A 17531-nucleotide genomic window follows, 5' to 3' on the forward strand; every position below is an offset into this window, starting at 1 on the left:
TGACTAACACCTGCCTCCAATTGGGGAAACCAAAAAATGGAGTAGAGGTGGCTAAAGGCCACCTCCTGTCCTGTCCTGGCTATGCCCCGAGCCCAGCGCAGAGATGGCTAGGGGCACAGCCAGGACGTGACACACAGCCATTAATGTCTAAACCTCTGGCAACAAAAGTGAGTACACCCCTAAGTGAAAATGTCCAAATTGGGCCCAATTAGAAATTTTCCATGATTAAAAAAAATAACCTGATGGAAGGTCTCAACTCAGTAACATGACTGGGTATAAAAAGTGAGGATGAGTCTTTCAGGAGATGGGGAGAAGTTCACCACTCTGTGAAAGACTGTGCAGGCAAATTGTCCAACAATTTAAGAAAAAGGGTTCTCAATGGAAAATTGCAAAGAGTTTGGGGATCTCATCATCTACGGTACATAATATCATTAAAGGATTCAGAAAATCCAGAGAAATCTCGGTACGCAAGGGACTATGCCGAAAACCAATATTTGATGTCCATGTTCTTCAGGCCCTCAGATGGCACTGCATTAGAAACAGACATGATTGATGACGTGATGGTATGGGGGTGCATAAGAGCACATGGCATGGGTGACTTGCACATCTGTGAAGGCACCATTAATGCTGAACAATATATACAGGTTTTGGAGAAACATATGCTGCCATCCAGATGACGTATTTTCCAGGGAAGGCCTTGCTTATTTCAGTAGGACAGTGCCAAACCACATTCTGCATGTATTACAACAGCATGGCTCTGTAGTAAAAGAGTCCGGGTACTAAACTGGCCTTCCTGCCTTCCAGACCTGTAAAAACATTTCACTTTAAAACTACAGCAGGTCTCCTCAGTTCCCAAACACTTACAGAGTGTTGTTAAAAGAAGAGGTGATGCAACACTGTGGTAAACATGCCGCTGTCCCAAATTTTTTCAAACATGTTGGTGGCATCAAACTAAAACTGGGCATGTATTTTTCTAAAACCAATGAAATGTCTCTTACAAATGTTGTCTTTGTACTATTTTCAATTAAATATAGGGATAAATGATTTGCACATCATTGCATTCTGTTTTAATTTGCATTTCACACAGCATCCCAATTTTTTTTTAAACAGGGCTGTATTACTTAAATACTGCCCATTATACAGTACATTAGCATAAAATGTTGTTTGGACGTGTGCTTGACATGTTGACTTAGACTCCAAAAGTTTTGAGTTCAAATCCACTGAAAGATACATAAAAAATACATATATGTTTATTGGATTTACTTTTATTCTCATTGTTTTTACCTCAACAATATATGCACAATACAAATTATAAAACCATTTTCTTAAACACTGAAACAAGATGTCATTACTGTTAAATAGCAGCACTCAGAATCACTTCACAGAGACAACAAACATAACAACACGTGACAATCAGACACATTGTCCTTGAAGCGATTCCTCCGTTGATGCTGTAAATCATTCATAGCTACAACGCATTCAAGCCTTGGCTCATCATGCAGCATTCTCCTGTGGGTGGTCGGATCGGCCTGCTTGTTATGTTGCACTCCAGCAACTCCTTCTGTTGGGCTGAACGCCTGCAAACTAAATGGCTGTACAAGAGCAGGGAATGCCTTCTCCTCAGCGCATGTGTACCACAGAAATGTCCTGTTTGTTTAAATAGCGTGAAACACGTTTTGATTTTTGACTATTCCGCTGTGTGGAGCCAAATTATGTTAATATATTTCTGTGCTGTCACTTTCCAGATTTTTGGGTACAGATTTTCTGCTGAGAAGGCATGATATCATTACATTATTTTAGCCAAAGTTGTATTGGTGTTAGAAAGGAAGCCGGCCAATTACGTTCCCGCTTGTGATTTAGAATGTTTTTTAAATAATTGATGGATTAAGTAAAAAATTTTCAAAAATGTGTTTACAGTTTTGTGTGAAAAGTTCATATTGTTCGAAACAAAGGTTTCAGTCACCTACCAGCCTGGCAACAGTCTGACCCCAAGAAAATTACTTTTACAGCAAGTAAATTGACCTAATTTGTCAAAATGCAGGTGTAGTGGGAGTGTGTAGATAAAAACTTGAGTCAAGCGCAGGGAGGCGATAAACGTTACTTGTATTAGAAATGTTCAAAAATAAAGTCACGCTATAAAACGGGTGCAACAAGTGCTAAACAAACGTGCCAACACCCCAGTACAATGAAAGACATAGATCAATACCACACAAAGACACCCAGAAACACAGGAACTAATATAGGCAACCTAATGAGGGAATGGACACCAGGTGTGTGCAATAACAAGACATGATAGTGCCGTGGGAGGAGGAGCGGCGTGACTAGAAGGCGCACACTGAATATCACGTCGGGGGGGATGGCGCGCGTCCTTCACGCGCGTCCTTGTTACAAAATTGGAGCTTTGAATGCAGTGTCTGGGTCTCTGTATGAGGTACTCAACAGATGGTGCTAAAATGCAAGTTGTAATTGACTCCTAATAAAATGATCGGTCACTGTCATCTGTCATTATGGGAGCTGATCTGTCTCTGAACAGCGTGGATTAATTTAACAAAACCACAATTTGAGAGACTAACTGTTCAAGAAACTGTTTCAAGTGATGAACTGGAATCAGATGATCCAAGAATGGTTAGGAGACTCACTGTCATTACTGGACTGTGCAAGTTAATAATTAACTTTATTTTATTCAGATATTCTGTTCAGAGTTTTGAGGTTATTTTATATTTTGGTGAGTGACATGGATTTTTCCGGTCTGTGTTCTCAGTAATGCACATGCTCACATTTCACCTCCTTCGATCAAAACTCAGCGGTCGGAGTATTAAGTAACTAGCTAGCCATGAATGAACATTAAACAATCTTGTCACAAGCTGTTGTTGTCAAAGTTTAATCATAGCCAGTAAGGCAAACCAGCTGCCTCATATTAATGTTAGCCATCTGCTGCCGATGCTAGCTGTGTTGCTACATGTAGCTAGTTTTGACCGACAGCATGTATAGTGACTTTCCACACTGGACCCTGCAGTTACAAAGGCAACCTCTGTGACAATTTTATAGGATTCTGTTTTATATATATATATGTATATATATATATATATGAAGGCGTCTTGATACTTTGACTTTACATAAGTATCAAGACGCCTTCATTTCATTCAATATAACAGGGACTTGTCCAAGTCTTGAAAACCCGCCTACTAAGCATCAGTAGGCCCCGCCCCTCTAAATTAACCGAATCTGCAGGCAGAGGTGTGGCCACATGTCACTTCTGAAAATGTCTTATCCCATTTGCCAAGGATTCTGTAAGCCGTCACACCTAACCTAACCCTTTTTGTAATTTTAACAGCCCCAAGGACAAATGTTGAATTCTGACGTGAGTTGTGAGATCCCATTACACACACAAACACACACACACACAGACACAGACACACACACACACATAAACTTGGCAGCAACATCCTACCAGGCAACAGATGGTTCTGAATGAAACACTCTGGTGAGCAGATTACATAATGTTGCCATTCACTCAACAACAACACACACAAACACACACACACACAAACACAGAAACACACAAACACAGAAACACACACACACACACAAACACACATGAAATCTAGACATCTAGATATGATTGGAAAACCAGCCACTAGGGGTGATGGTGAATTATATTTAATATACTGAAGGGTTTGCAAGGACAGAGCACAGAGATGTGAACGATGATCTGGAGGGGCAGTTTGTCCAGTGGAGACTTTCCAAAAGTGAATAACCTGAACTTCCCATTTTATGACTATTCTGATCACTTCAGGCTTTACTTCCATTTAACATACAGATCATTTTTTTCAGGGAGTTGGGGGGGGGGGGGGGTGTTATAGAGGATTTTGGCCATTCACTTAATCCCCTCATGTAGAAACATTAATCACTGACTCGACCTGAGATCACTCACACACACACACACACACTCACACACACACGCACACACATGTAACTTAATTATATAAATGGGGACAACGAAATGGATTCTCCTTACATTTTCCAAACCCTCAACCTACTCAGAACCCCAAAGACCTAAAGATATCCCAAATCCCAAATCCTAAACCTTAATCTCCAACACTAATCCCAAATTCTGACCCTGACCCCAACTTTTACGTTTTTCCCTTGAATGTAACACTTTTGACAAACGACTTTTCATTTTCCTGGATTAACCAAGGTTTGGAAAAAGTATTGTCCCCACTAATGCATTGAAACCCAGTCCCACACAGGCCTGCTTCAAGAGGGAATTCAAAATACCGGAGATGGGGTGTTTATACTAAATGCAGAGAATTGCAAGCCGCACAACTGATGATAATCGATAAGGAATAATTACTTCACAGACCTTCATTAAAAGGGTTCCTGATGTAATGGTCAGGAAGTGATATTCTGCAGAGAAATAGTCGGATGTAACAGAAGAGGTGTTTTGTAAAACTCCTGAACTCTTCAACTCTACTTTCCTAATGTCCTTTCATCACTGTATGTGTCTTTGGTGAGTGTGTGTGATGTGTGCGTGTATGTAGGTTTGTGGTGTGTGTGTGGTGTTTGTGTGTGGGTGCGGTTAGTGTGCGTTTGTGTGTGGGGGGGGGGCTGATTGTGTGTGTGGTGTGTGGGGGCTGATTGTGTGTGTGGTGTGTGTGCGGTTAGTGTGTGTGTAGAGGTGTAACTCCTGTCTATCATCAGCATACCATTGTGCAAAGGGCTTTTCCTATTAGCCTGTTAGACCAGGGAGACAGAGGAGGTGTGGGAGAAGGAGGTGTGGGAGAAGGAGGTGGAGGTGGGAACATATCAGTTCTCTATTAGAACCGTATGAACACACGCACACGCACACACACAGGGTGTTGAAAAACACTATTAGCCAATTGGTCTTCTCGAAGAATCCTGGCTACACCAATAACAGGGTGTAGACAGGATTCCACAAATACCCAGATTACCACTAATACCTTAATCTGGCTATTACACAGTTTATAACTAATACCCTAATCTGGCTATTACACAGTTTATAACTAATACCCTAACCTGGCTATTACACAGTTTATAACTAATACCCTAATCTGGCTATTACACAGTTTATAACTAATACCCTAATCTGACTATTACACAGTTTATAACTAATACCCTAATCTGACTATTACACAGATTGCCACTAATACCCTAATCTGGCTATTACACAGTTTATAACTAATACCCTAATCTGGCTATTACACAGTTTATAACTAATACCCTAATCTGGCTATTACACAGTTTATAACTAATACCCTAAACTGGCTATTACACAGTGTCATTCAGATCTCTGGGTTAGATTTTTCTTCTGTCTCTTTGTGCCTTCATAAACAGAACACTTTCTCCCTACTCTCTCTTCTCTCCTTTCCTTTTCATTCCTCTGTGCTTCTCTCCTTTCTTCTCCTCTCTCATCTCCCCTGTAAGACATATTCAGACCACATGTTTTAAACAATCTGATGGCCTAAGAGAAGAAAGTTCTAGTTAGTGAGCTAAACAGTACAGTACAATTTCTTCTGGAGGCTCCTCAACTACTGACATTCTCTGCAAACACTCTAACTATGGTCTATTAGAGGAGACGTCTTCTCAAAACATTCTACGTACAGTCTATTAGAGTAGACATAATCTGGAAATGCTCTACGTACAGTCTATTAGAGTAGACATTATCTGGAAATGCTCTACGTACAGTCTATTAGAGTAGACATTATCTGGAAATGCTCTACGTACAGTCTATTAGCGTAGACATTATCTGGAAATGCTCTACGTACAGTCTATTAGAGTAGACGTCCTAAGGAAACACTCGATCTACAGTCTATTAGAGTAAATGTCCTGTAAAAATACACTTGCTACTGTGCAGTAGACCTCCTCTGGAAAAGCTCTACCTAGAGTCAATCAGAGTAAATGTGATCTGGAGACACTCTACTTGCTAAATACTAGAACAGACATCCTCTGGAAACTACTGTCTATTAGAACAAACATCCTCTGTAGACTCTACTATCTACTGGAACAGACATCCTCTGGAGACTCTACTGTCTATTAGAACAGACATCCTCTGCAGACTCTACTGTCGATTAGAACAAACATCTAATTGAAAAATGGGGACTACCATCTACTAGAACAGACATCCTCATGTACACCTGCTTTCCTGGTGTGTGTGTGGGTGTATCTACAGTGGATATAAAAAGTCTACACACCCCTATTAAAGTGCCATGTTTTTGTGATGTAAAAGAATGAGACAAATCTTGACAGAACTTTTTTTTTATGTGACCTATAATGTGAACAATTCAATTGAAAAACAAACTGAAATCTTCGAGGGGGAAAAATTAAAAATAAAAACCTTACAATAACCTGGTTGCGTAAGTGTGCACACCCTCTTATGACTGGGGATGTGGCTGTGTTCAGAATTAACCAATCACATTCAGACTCATGTTAAATATAAGTCATTACACACCTGCCATCATTTAAAGTGACTCTTTTTGGCCATAATTCCAAAAGGTATGTTTGGCGCAAAGACAACACTGCACATAACCCAAAGAACACCATACCCACAGTGAAGCATGGTGGTGGCAGCATCATGCTTTGGGGCTGTTTTTCTTCAGCTGGAACTGGGGCCTTGGTCAGGGTGGAGGGAATTAAGAACAGTTCCAAATACCAGGCAATTTTGACACAAAACCTTCAGGCGTCCGTTAGAAAGATGAAGATGAAGAGGAAGTTTACCTTTTAGCATGACAACGACCCAAAGCACACATCCAAATCCACAAAAGCATGGCTTCACCAGAAGAAGATTAACGTTTTGGAATGGCCCACCCAGAGCCCAGACCTGAATCCAATTGAACATCTGTGGGGTGATCTGAAGAGGGCTGTGCACAGGAGATGTCCTCACAATCTGTCAGATTTGGAGCGTTTTTGCAAAGAAGAGTGGGCAAATATTGCTACATCAAGATCTGCCATGCTACCCAATAAGACTGCGTGATGTAATAAAATCAAAAGGTGCTTCAACAAAGTATTAGTTTAAGGGTATGCAAACAGGTTATTGTGAGTTTTTCTTTTAAAAATCTCAAAGATTTCAGTTTGTTTTTCTATTGAATTGTTCACGTTATAGGTCACATAAAAGGAGGAAAACGTTCTGACAGGATTTATCTTTGTCTCATTCTTTTATATCACAAGAACCTGGCATTTTAACAGGGGTGTGTAGACTTTATATATCCACTGTATACATCTGCGTGTGTCCCAATTTTTCTGTGTGTCTGTGTGTGTGTGTGTGTATATGTCTGTCTGTTTATGTGTGCAAGGAGACGTTGGCTGAGGTCCTGGTAGCAGATCTGAACAAATTTCCGAACAAACACTCTGGAAACAATTACAACCCAGAGACTATCACACAACCACACACACATTTTTCAAACCACCAACAGGACTCTGAAGATAATCAGAAGACACTTGAGGAAAAACATTGTGACCTCCTAAACATATCTGAAATCTTAAAGGTTTATGGAACCTTGTTGGTTTGTTTCCAAAGTATCATCTTATAGGGAGTTATCCTGGTCTCTGGAGCTCCATCTTCTTGAGAGTTCTCCTGGCCTCTGGAGCTCCATCTTTTAGAGAGCTCTCCTGGTCTCCGGAGCTCCATCTTCTAGGGACTTTTCCTGGTCTCTGGAGCACCATCTTTTAGAGAGTTCTCCTGGTCTTTGGTGCTACGCTAATCTATGACAATCTATCTGGATGAGATCTAAAGTGATCTAAAATAATTGATAAGGATGTGTTCAAAAGTGCTCATTTACATTAGAGTAGACACACACACAAAAAGAGAGTCACACACACACAGAAACACACACACAAAGAAAGAGACAGACACACAGAGACAGCTAGAGAGACATGCAGAGACACAGAAACACACACCCACACACATAGAGACGCAGACACACGAAGAAACACATACACATTTTAAAACCCATGACAGGAAGTTTGTCATATAAACCCAGAGACCGTCTGTGGGTGTGTGTGTCGGTATGTCTGTGTCTGTCTGAGTGTGTGTGTCTGAGTGTCTGTGGGAGTTTGTATGTCTGAGTGTCTGTGTGTGTGTGTCTGAGTGTGTGTGTGTGTGTGTCTGAGTGTGTAGTGGTCCATCGGCTGAGCCCAGTGGACGTGCATTTATTCAACCCCATATCACGCTTCTCCAAACATTACATCATAGAGTCTGTACATAGTCAAGACCATGATCACTGAGTCTGTACATAGTCAAGACCATGATCACTGAGTCTGTACATAGTCAAGACCATGATCACTGAGTCTGTACATAGTCAAGACCATGATCACTGAGTCTGTACATAGTCCAGACCATGATCACTGAGTCTGTACATAGTCAAGACCATGATCACTGAGTCTGTACATAGTCAAGACCATGATCACTGAGTCTGTACATAGTCAAGACCATGATCACTGAGTCTGTACATAGTCAAGACCATGATCACTGAGTCTGTACATAGTCAAGACCATGATCACTGAGTCTGTACATAGTCAAGACCATGATCACTGAATCTGTACATAGTCAAGACCATGATCACTGAGTCTGTACATAGTCAAGACCATGATCACTGAGTCTGTACATAGTCAAGACCATGATCACTGAGTCTGTACATAGTGAAGACCATGATCACTGAGTCTGTACATAGTCAAGACCATGATCACTGAGTCTGTACAATGTCAAAGTCTCATAATTCAGGGTTTACTGTGTACTTTCTGTTCAGGGAAATTTGCTCTTTTTGGGAGGTTAATTATTTCCAGTGTGTTTGAAAGTTCTGTTTTTGTTTTCTTGTGATTTTGTAACGTCCAACTTTGTTGCTCTCCTGGGGCTCTCTGGGGTTTGTGTTTGTGAACACAAACACCTATCTTACACTCCCTCTCTCTCCCTCCCTCTCCCTCCCTCCCTCCCGACCTCCCTCTATCCCTCCCTCCCTCTGCCTCCCTCTCCCTCCCTCCCTCTGCCTCCCTCTCCCTCCCTCCCCCTCCCTCCCTCCCTCCCTCCCTCTGCCTCCCTCCCTCTCCCTCCCTCCCTCCCTCCTTCCCTCTGGCTCTCTCTGCCTCCCTCCCTTCACTTCTTAAAGAACAATGTGAATGGAGACAATAGCCTTTTGTTGTTGCTGTTGTTTAGATACTATACACACACAGACACAAACACACACACACAAACACGTACACACAAACACACCACACACACACACACCTGGCTGTTGGTCTCTGTAACAGAGTCTCAGAGGGATGGGTTACTGCTGTATTTCCTAATAATAAATAATACACTTTTACTGCTGTCTGTCTGTCTGTCTGTGTGTGTGTGTGTGTGTGTGTGTGTGTGTGTGTGTGTGTGTGTGAGACTGTGAGTGTGTGTGTGTCTGGGTGTCTGATTGTCTGTGTGAGTGTCTATGTGGGTGTGAGTGTGTATACCCTGTAAAGGCAGTGTTCCCCCATGGAAACCTAACAACAACTTAAGGCTTAAAAAGTGTCACACCCACACAAACACAAGTAACATTTCAGGTATGGATTATCAGCAGAACATACTCAAACACACACATCCATACAGAGAACTAAACACACACATCCATACACACACGTCCATACACAGACCCATAAAAACACATCCATACACACACGTCCATACACAGACCCATAAAAACACATCCATACACACACGCCCATACACACATGTCCATACACAGACCCATAAAAACACATCCATACACAGACCCATAAAAACACATCCATACACACACGTCCATACACAGACCCATAAAAACACATCCATACACACACGTCCATACACAGACCCATAAAAACACGTCCATACACAGACCCATAAAAACACGTCCATACACAGACCCAGACACACACGTCCATAAAGAGACCCAAACACACACGTCCATACACAGACCCAAACACGCACATCCATACACAGACCCATACACACACACGTCCATACACAGACCCATACAAACACACGTCCATACACAGACCCAAACACACACGTCCATACACAGACCCAAACACACACATCCATACACAGACCCAAACACACACGTCCATACACAGACCCAAACACACACGTCCATACACAGACCCAAACACACACGTCCATACACAGACCCAAACGCACACATCCATACACAGACCCAAACACACACACGTCCATACACAGACCCATAAAAACACGTCCATACACAGACCCATAAAAACACGTCCATACACAGACCCAAACACACACATCCATACACAGACCCAAACACACACACACCCATACACACACATCCACACACAGACCCATACACACACATCCACAGACCCATACACACACGTCCATACACACACGTCCATACACACCCTCCGCTGAGTTATTTTACAAGGATTAGCTGCAGATTACTTGGGTTTTACGGGCTGTACCAGAGTTCTTCACTCACTCTCTCTCACACACACACATTCACAGGGACCAAAGATGTCTGAGAGCAAAATACAATTCTTCATATTAACATCACAATAGTTCTCTTAGCTGGGAGAGAGGGATCAACTGAAGCAGGTCTGTGCCTTTTGATTTGTACATTTCCTACATCCCTCTTTCCTTAATTCTCTCTCTCTGTTCTGTCTGACAGTTAGAGAACAAAGGCATGGATCAGAAATGTTGAGTGGGTTGTGTAATGGGATGGTAATCCTTGTAAAAACCAGGGTGGTGTGTGTGTGTGTGTGTGTGTGTGTGGGTGGGTACTGGAGTTTCCCTCTAACCCTGTCCATACTCTACAAGAGCTCATTGTTTTGACGTTAGTAGAGCTTCTATCTATGCCTAGTCCATAACCACTAATCAGACTAGTTACAGAGGAACTCATTTTCCAGTCACACACACACACACACAACACACACACATTTTAAATTAATTATTGAATATTACATACCAAAGGATTGTTTGATGGCTGTCAATTCACAGACACTCAGATGTACATAAAGGCTGTTCTCCTCACAGCCACACTCCATGACAGTCCTGCAATCTATAGGTCACAGAGTATAACACAGAGTACAATCTGTAGGTCACAGAGTATAACACAGAGTACAATCTGTAGGTCACAGAGTATAACACAGAGTACAATCTGTAGGTCACAGAGTATAACACAGAGTACAATCTGTAGGTCACAGAGTATAACACAGAGTACAATCTGTAGGTCACAGAGTATAACACAGAGTACAATCTGTAGGTCACAGAGTATAACACAGAGTACAATCTGTAGGTCACAGAGTATAACACAGAGTACAATCTGTAGGTCACGGACTGCACCATTTCCTAGGCTCTCCCTGTATGATATGAGATGCTGGGATTTAAAGAGCTTTTCTTCAAAGTTCAATTTAACAGTCTCATCGCAGTCTCACCACCTGTTTCACCACAGTCTCACCACCTGTCTCATTACATTCTCACCACCTGTCTCACCACAGTCTCACCATCTGTCTTACCACATTCTCACCAACTGTCTCATCACAGTCTCACCACCTGTCTCACTACAGTCTCACCAGCTGTCTCACCCCATTCTCACCACTATCTCACCACCTGTTTCACCACCTGTCTCACCACATTCTCACCACCTGTCTCACCACATTCTCACCACCAGTCTCCCCACCTGTTTCACCACCTGTCTCGACATCTGTCTCACCACAGTAAGTCAGAAACAGATCATTCACAGACCACTGGCCACTTGTTGCAAAACTTGCACCCTCGAGACAAAATGGGCCTCCCAAAACATGTACATGCCAAGATGTACCCCATGGTCTCAAAACCATTCACAATTAAACTTGGAATTTTGTGGTGTGACAGTGATTCTACTTGTAGATTATGAACATATAAACAGCATATTACAAATACAGGAAGTTTAAAAAGGAAAAGGTTTATTATTCAAAATGTCCCCCACTGCATCTTAACAGTAAAGGTGAGAATATCATCACTGGTCTGGACTGTGCTGACCATATCCTGAGCTTATCCAGACCTTAGAGTTAGTAATCCAGTAGAGTTTGCGGTCAGTAGAGTCCAGAACAGTGAGTTATCCAGTCTGTCCACAGAGCGGTCAGTAGAGTCCAGAACAGTTATCCAGTCTGTCCACAGAGCGGTCAGTAGAGTCCAGAACAGTTATCCAGTCTGCTGTACCAGATCCTGAGGTCCATGTTGTTGAAATGTTCCGTCAGGGGTGAGAGAAGAGAGAAGCAGACAGACACAGAGACCGAGAAAGAAACAGACGCAGAGAGAGAAACAGACACAGAGAGAGAAACAGACCCAGAGAGAGAAACAGACACAGTGAGAAACAGACACAGTGAGAAACAAACACAGAGAGAGAAACAGACACAGAGAGAAACAGACACAGAGAAACAGACACAGAGAAACAGACACAGAGAAACAGACACAGAGAGAAACAGACACAGAGAGAGAAACAGACATACAGAGAGAAACAGACACACAGAGAAACAGACACACAGAGAGAAACAGACACAGAGAGAAACAGACAGAGAGATAAACAGACACAGAGAGAAACAGATGCAGAGAGAGAAACAGACGCAGAGAGAGAAACAGACACAGAGAGAGAAACAGAAACAGACACAGAGAGAGAAACAGATACAGAGAAACAGAAACACAGAGAGAAACAGACACAGAGAGAAACAGACACACAGAGAGAAACAGACACAGAGAGAAACAGACACAGAGAGAAACAGACACAGAGAGAAACAGACGCAGAGAGAGAAATAGATGCAGAGAGAGAAACAGACGCAGAGAGAGAAACAGACACAGAGAGAGAAACAGACACAGAGAGAAACAGACACAGAGAGAGAAACAGACACACAGAGAGAAACAGACACAGAGAGAGAAACAGACACAGAGAGAGAAACAGACACAGAGAGAGAAACAGACACAGAGAGAAACAGACGCAGAGAGAAACAGACACAGAGAGAAACAGACGCAGAGAGAAACAGACACAGAGAGAAACAGACACAGAGAGAGAAACAGACACAGAGAGAGAAACAGACAGAAACAGACACAGAGAGAAACAAACACAGAGAGAAACAAACACAGAGAGAAACAGACACAGAGAGAGAAACAGACAGAAACAGACACAGAGAGAGAAACAAACACAGAGAGAGAAACAGACACACAGAGAGAAACAGACACAGAGAGAAACAGACACAGAGAAACAGACACAGAGAAACAGACACAGAGAAAAACAGACACAGAGAGAGAAACAGACACAGAGAAACAGACACACAGAGAGAAACAGACACACAGAGAAACAGACACACAGAGAGAAACAGACACAGAGAGAAACAGACAGAGAGATAAACAGACACAGAGAGAAACAGACGCAGAGAGAGAAACAGACGCAGAGAGAGAAACAGACGCAGAGAGAGAAACAGACACAGAGAAACAGAAACAGACACAGAGAGAGAAACAGATACAGAGAAACAGAAACACAGAGAGAAACAGACACAGAGAGAAACAGACACAGAGAGAAACAGACACACAGAGAGAAACAGACACAGAGAGAAACAGACACAGAGAGAAACAGACACAGAGAGAAACAGACGCAGAGAGAGAAACAGACGCAGAGAGAGAAACAGACGCAGAGAGAGAAACAGACAGAGAGAAACAGACACAGAGAGAAACAGACACAGAGAGAGAAACAAACACAGAGAGAAACAGACACAGAGAGAGAAACAGACACAGAGAGAGGTCACGGAAAGGAGGAGAAAAAGAGGGGGAGCAGGAAAAAGATGAGGGAGGGAGATTGATATGTAGCGGAAATAGTTCTAACAGAATGAAATAAATACAGACTGAATGGATGGATGATGGACAAACACCACACACACACACACACACACACACACACACACAGGGATGAGGAACAGGGTGTGAGAGGTTTGGCTGTGGTCGCGTTCCCATAACATTGGTTCATTGCTGACATATTTCTGTGGTTCTAAATCTGTCTGATGTTTGTTGTTGCAGTGCAGTGAGACTAGTGTGTGTGTCTGTGTGTATGCGTGTTATTATCTTACGACTGTGTTAGCGAGAGAAAGGCACCAAAAGAGAGAGACAAAGGCAGAGAGAGGTGGAGAGAGGTGGAGAAAGAGGTGGAGAAAGAGGTGGAGAAAGAGGTGGAGAAAGAGGTGGAGAGAGGCAGACAGATGGAGGTTGGTGGGGGCAGCACCACCTGAAGTCTAAATGGTTTTAGATTCAAGTTAATATTTTGGGGTTTTTAGTTCCTGTGATGTGAGACATTGCCAGCTGACTTCAGGTCAAAGGAATCAAACAATTAATAAACAGCCAGCTTGTTGAATAGGGTTATCATTTAGTGATGATAGGAGGGTTTGGCATCATTTAGTAGACTTTAAGAAGTTCACTGAAAACGGCTGGGGACTCTGCCGTCTCGGTTGCAGAACAGTTCTGACTGGATTGAACGGAAGCTGCTCTCTCATGAATTGAAGCAGATTGTTAGATGGATCGGACCTGCTAACTTCTACTACACGCTTTGACTCCTACTCCTGCTACTCCCCTCAATGACCCCAAGAAAACAAGCTCCTGCTCCTCTCCCTGTGTGTGTCAGTGTGTGTCTGTGTGTCAGTGTGTGTCTGTGTGTCAGTGTGTGTCTGTGTGTGTCAGTGTGTGTTTGTGTGTGTCAGTGTGTGTCAGAGTGTGTCAGAGTGTGTTTGTGTGTCCGTGCGTCCGTGCGTCCGTGTGTGTTTTTGTGTCAGTGCGTGTTTGTGTGTCAGTGTGTGTTTGTGTGTCAGTGTGTCAGTGTGTGTTTGTGTGTGTCAGTGTGTGTCAGAGTGTGTCAGAGTGTGTTTGTGTGTCCGTGCGTCCGTGTGTGTTTTTGTGTCAGTGCGTGTTTGTGTGTCAGTGTGTGTTTGTGTGTCAGTGTGTCAGTGTGTGTTTGTGTGTCAGTGTGTGTCCGTGTGTGTTTTTGTGTCAGTGTGTGTCCGTGTGTGTTTTTGTGTCAGTGTGTCAGTGTGTGTTTGTGTGTCAGTGTGTGTCAGTATGTCAGTGTGTGTCAGAGTGTGTTTGTGTGTCAGTGTGTGTTTGTGTGTCAGTGTGTGTCAGTGTGTGTCAGTGTGTGTCAATGTGTCAGTGTGTGTCAGAGTGTGTTTGTGTGTCAGTGTGTGTTTGTGTGTCAGTGTGTGTCAGTGTGTGTTTGTGTGTGTTTGTGTGTCAGTGTGTATCAGTGTGTGTTTGTGTGTCAATGTGTGTCAGAGTGTGTTTGTGTGTTAGTGTGTGTCAGTGTGTGTCAGAGTGTGTTTGTGTGTTAGTGTGTGTCAGTGTGTGTCAGAGTGTGTTAGTGTGTGCCAGTGTGTGTCAGTGTGTGTTTGTGTGTCAGTGTGTGTTTGTGTGTCAGTGTGTGTCAGTGTGTGTTTGTGTGTCAGAGTGTGTTTGTGTGTCAGTGTGTGTCAGAGTGTGTTTGTGTGTCAGTGTGTGTCAGTGTGTGTCAGTGTGTGTTTGTGTGTCAGTGTGTGTCAGAGTGTGTTTGTGTGTCAGTGTGCGTCAGAGTGTGTTTGTGTGTCAGTGTGTGTAAGTATGTGTTTGTGTGTCAGTGTGTGTCAGTGTGTGTTTGTGTGTCAGTGTGTGTCAGAGTGTGTTTGTGTGTTAGTGTGTGTCAGTGTGTGTCAGAGTGTGTTTGTGTGTTAGTGTGTGTCAGTGTGTGTCAGAGTGTGTTTGTATGTGTCAGTGTGTGTCAGTGTGTGTTTATGTGTCAGTGTGTGTCAGTGTGTGTTTGTGTGTCAGTGTGTGTTTGTGTGTCAGTGTGTGTCAGTGTGTGTTTGTGTGTTTGTGTGTCAGTGTGTGTCAGAGTGTGTTTGTGTGTTAGTGTGTGTCAGTGTGTGTCAGAGTGTGTTTGTGTGTTAGTGTGTGTCAGTGTGTGTCAGAGTGTGTTTGTGTGTGTCAGTGTGTGTCAGTGTGTGTTTGTGTGTCAGTGTGTGTCAGTGTGTCAGTGTGTGTTTGTGTGTCAGTGTGTGTCAGTGTGTGTTTGTGTGTCAGTGTTAGTACTTGTACCAGACAGTGAATTTAGTCTTCCTCTAAACCATGACGGACTGATGAACACTGACCTTCCTACACAGCCAGAGGGCTCAGTGTGTGTGTGTGTGTGTGTGTGTGTGTGTGTCAGTGTGTGTGTGTCAGTGTGTGTCAGTGTGTGTGTGTGTGTGTGTGTGTATGTCAGTGTGTGTCAGTGTGTGTCAGTGTGTGTGTGTGTGTGTGTGTGTGTGTCCCAGAGGAAGATGAAGCAACACATTCCAGGGATCAGCACCCATTTTTCTTCTGCCCAGAGGCTCAGGGCCAGAGCTCTATAGTCTACAGAGATGTGTGCCAACACACACGCATGCGCATGCACACACACACACACACGCCCACGCACGCACACGCACGTGCACGCGCCACCTTGGGACTGTTACATTTATCTACAGTGGCTCTCTAAAGTATTCACCCCCCCTCTGACTTATTTGTAATTAATTCAGAACATTTTACAGATCTTTAATCAGTGTGTATTAAGTAGCACTTAAAAGTGACAAACTGACTGTTTTTATCTTAAACAACTTCATACGGAAGGAATCATGAGAGGCTTTGCATAGATGGAGAGCACACACAGATTTTGGCTAAAATGAAGTATATTATGATTGGAAATATCATTTTAATATACCTATAACATGCTCCTGATGTATTTCAAATATATAAAATATATTTGAAATATATCTGGAGTATATTTCCATTGTACTAAAATACTATTGCCAATCATTAATACTTTCTACATTTAAAAAATGTAGCGCTGTAGCCTTTTTTGGAACATGATATCATTAACCTTAAGAGGCTAGCGAGCTGGATGTACAGTAACGGTATATATCAGATATTTAGAAAATAGCAAATAAAGCTGAGCTGACATTCATTTAGGTTTTACAACAGCATGGTCAACCCCTTCAAATGATCCATCAGATCCATTCAATCACCCTGGATTTACCACAGATTTAATCCCATTCACTTTTGGCGACTCCAAGTTTTTTTAATGCCGATGTTTTGCTGCCTGTCTGCTGTTGAGTGCCAACATCACACTAATCCTTTCTGAGAGGGGTTTTCCGTCTGCTCTGTGTCAGACATTGTTGTAGTGGTCAGAGAGGCCGTGGGGTCAGAGAGGCCGTGGGGTCAGAGAGGCCGTGGGGTCAGAGAGGCCGTGGGGTCAGAGAGGCCGTGGGGTCAGAGAGGCCATGGGGTCAGAGAGGCCGTGGGGTCAGAGAGGCCATGGGGTCAGAGAGGCCATGGGGTCAGAGAGGCCATGGGGTCAGAGAGGCCGTGGGGTCAGAGAGGCCGTGGGGTCAGAGAGGCCAAGGTGCGTATGTAGTCCTGTACATATTTATATATTTTTTATGCTAATTCTCACACACGCGTCTCTCCTTTCCCCCCGCCTGTCCCCTGTCCAATTCCAATGTCCAGTTCTTATAACGGTTGATTGAATGGCAACAGCCTTCCA

Source organism: Esox lucius, chromosome 25 (assembly GCF_011004845.1).
Source record: "Esox lucius isolate fEsoLuc1 chromosome 25, fEsoLuc1.pri, whole genome shotgun sequence".
Taxonomy (NCBI): Eukaryota; Metazoa; Chordata; class Actinopteri; order Esociformes; family Esocidae; genus Esox; species Esox lucius.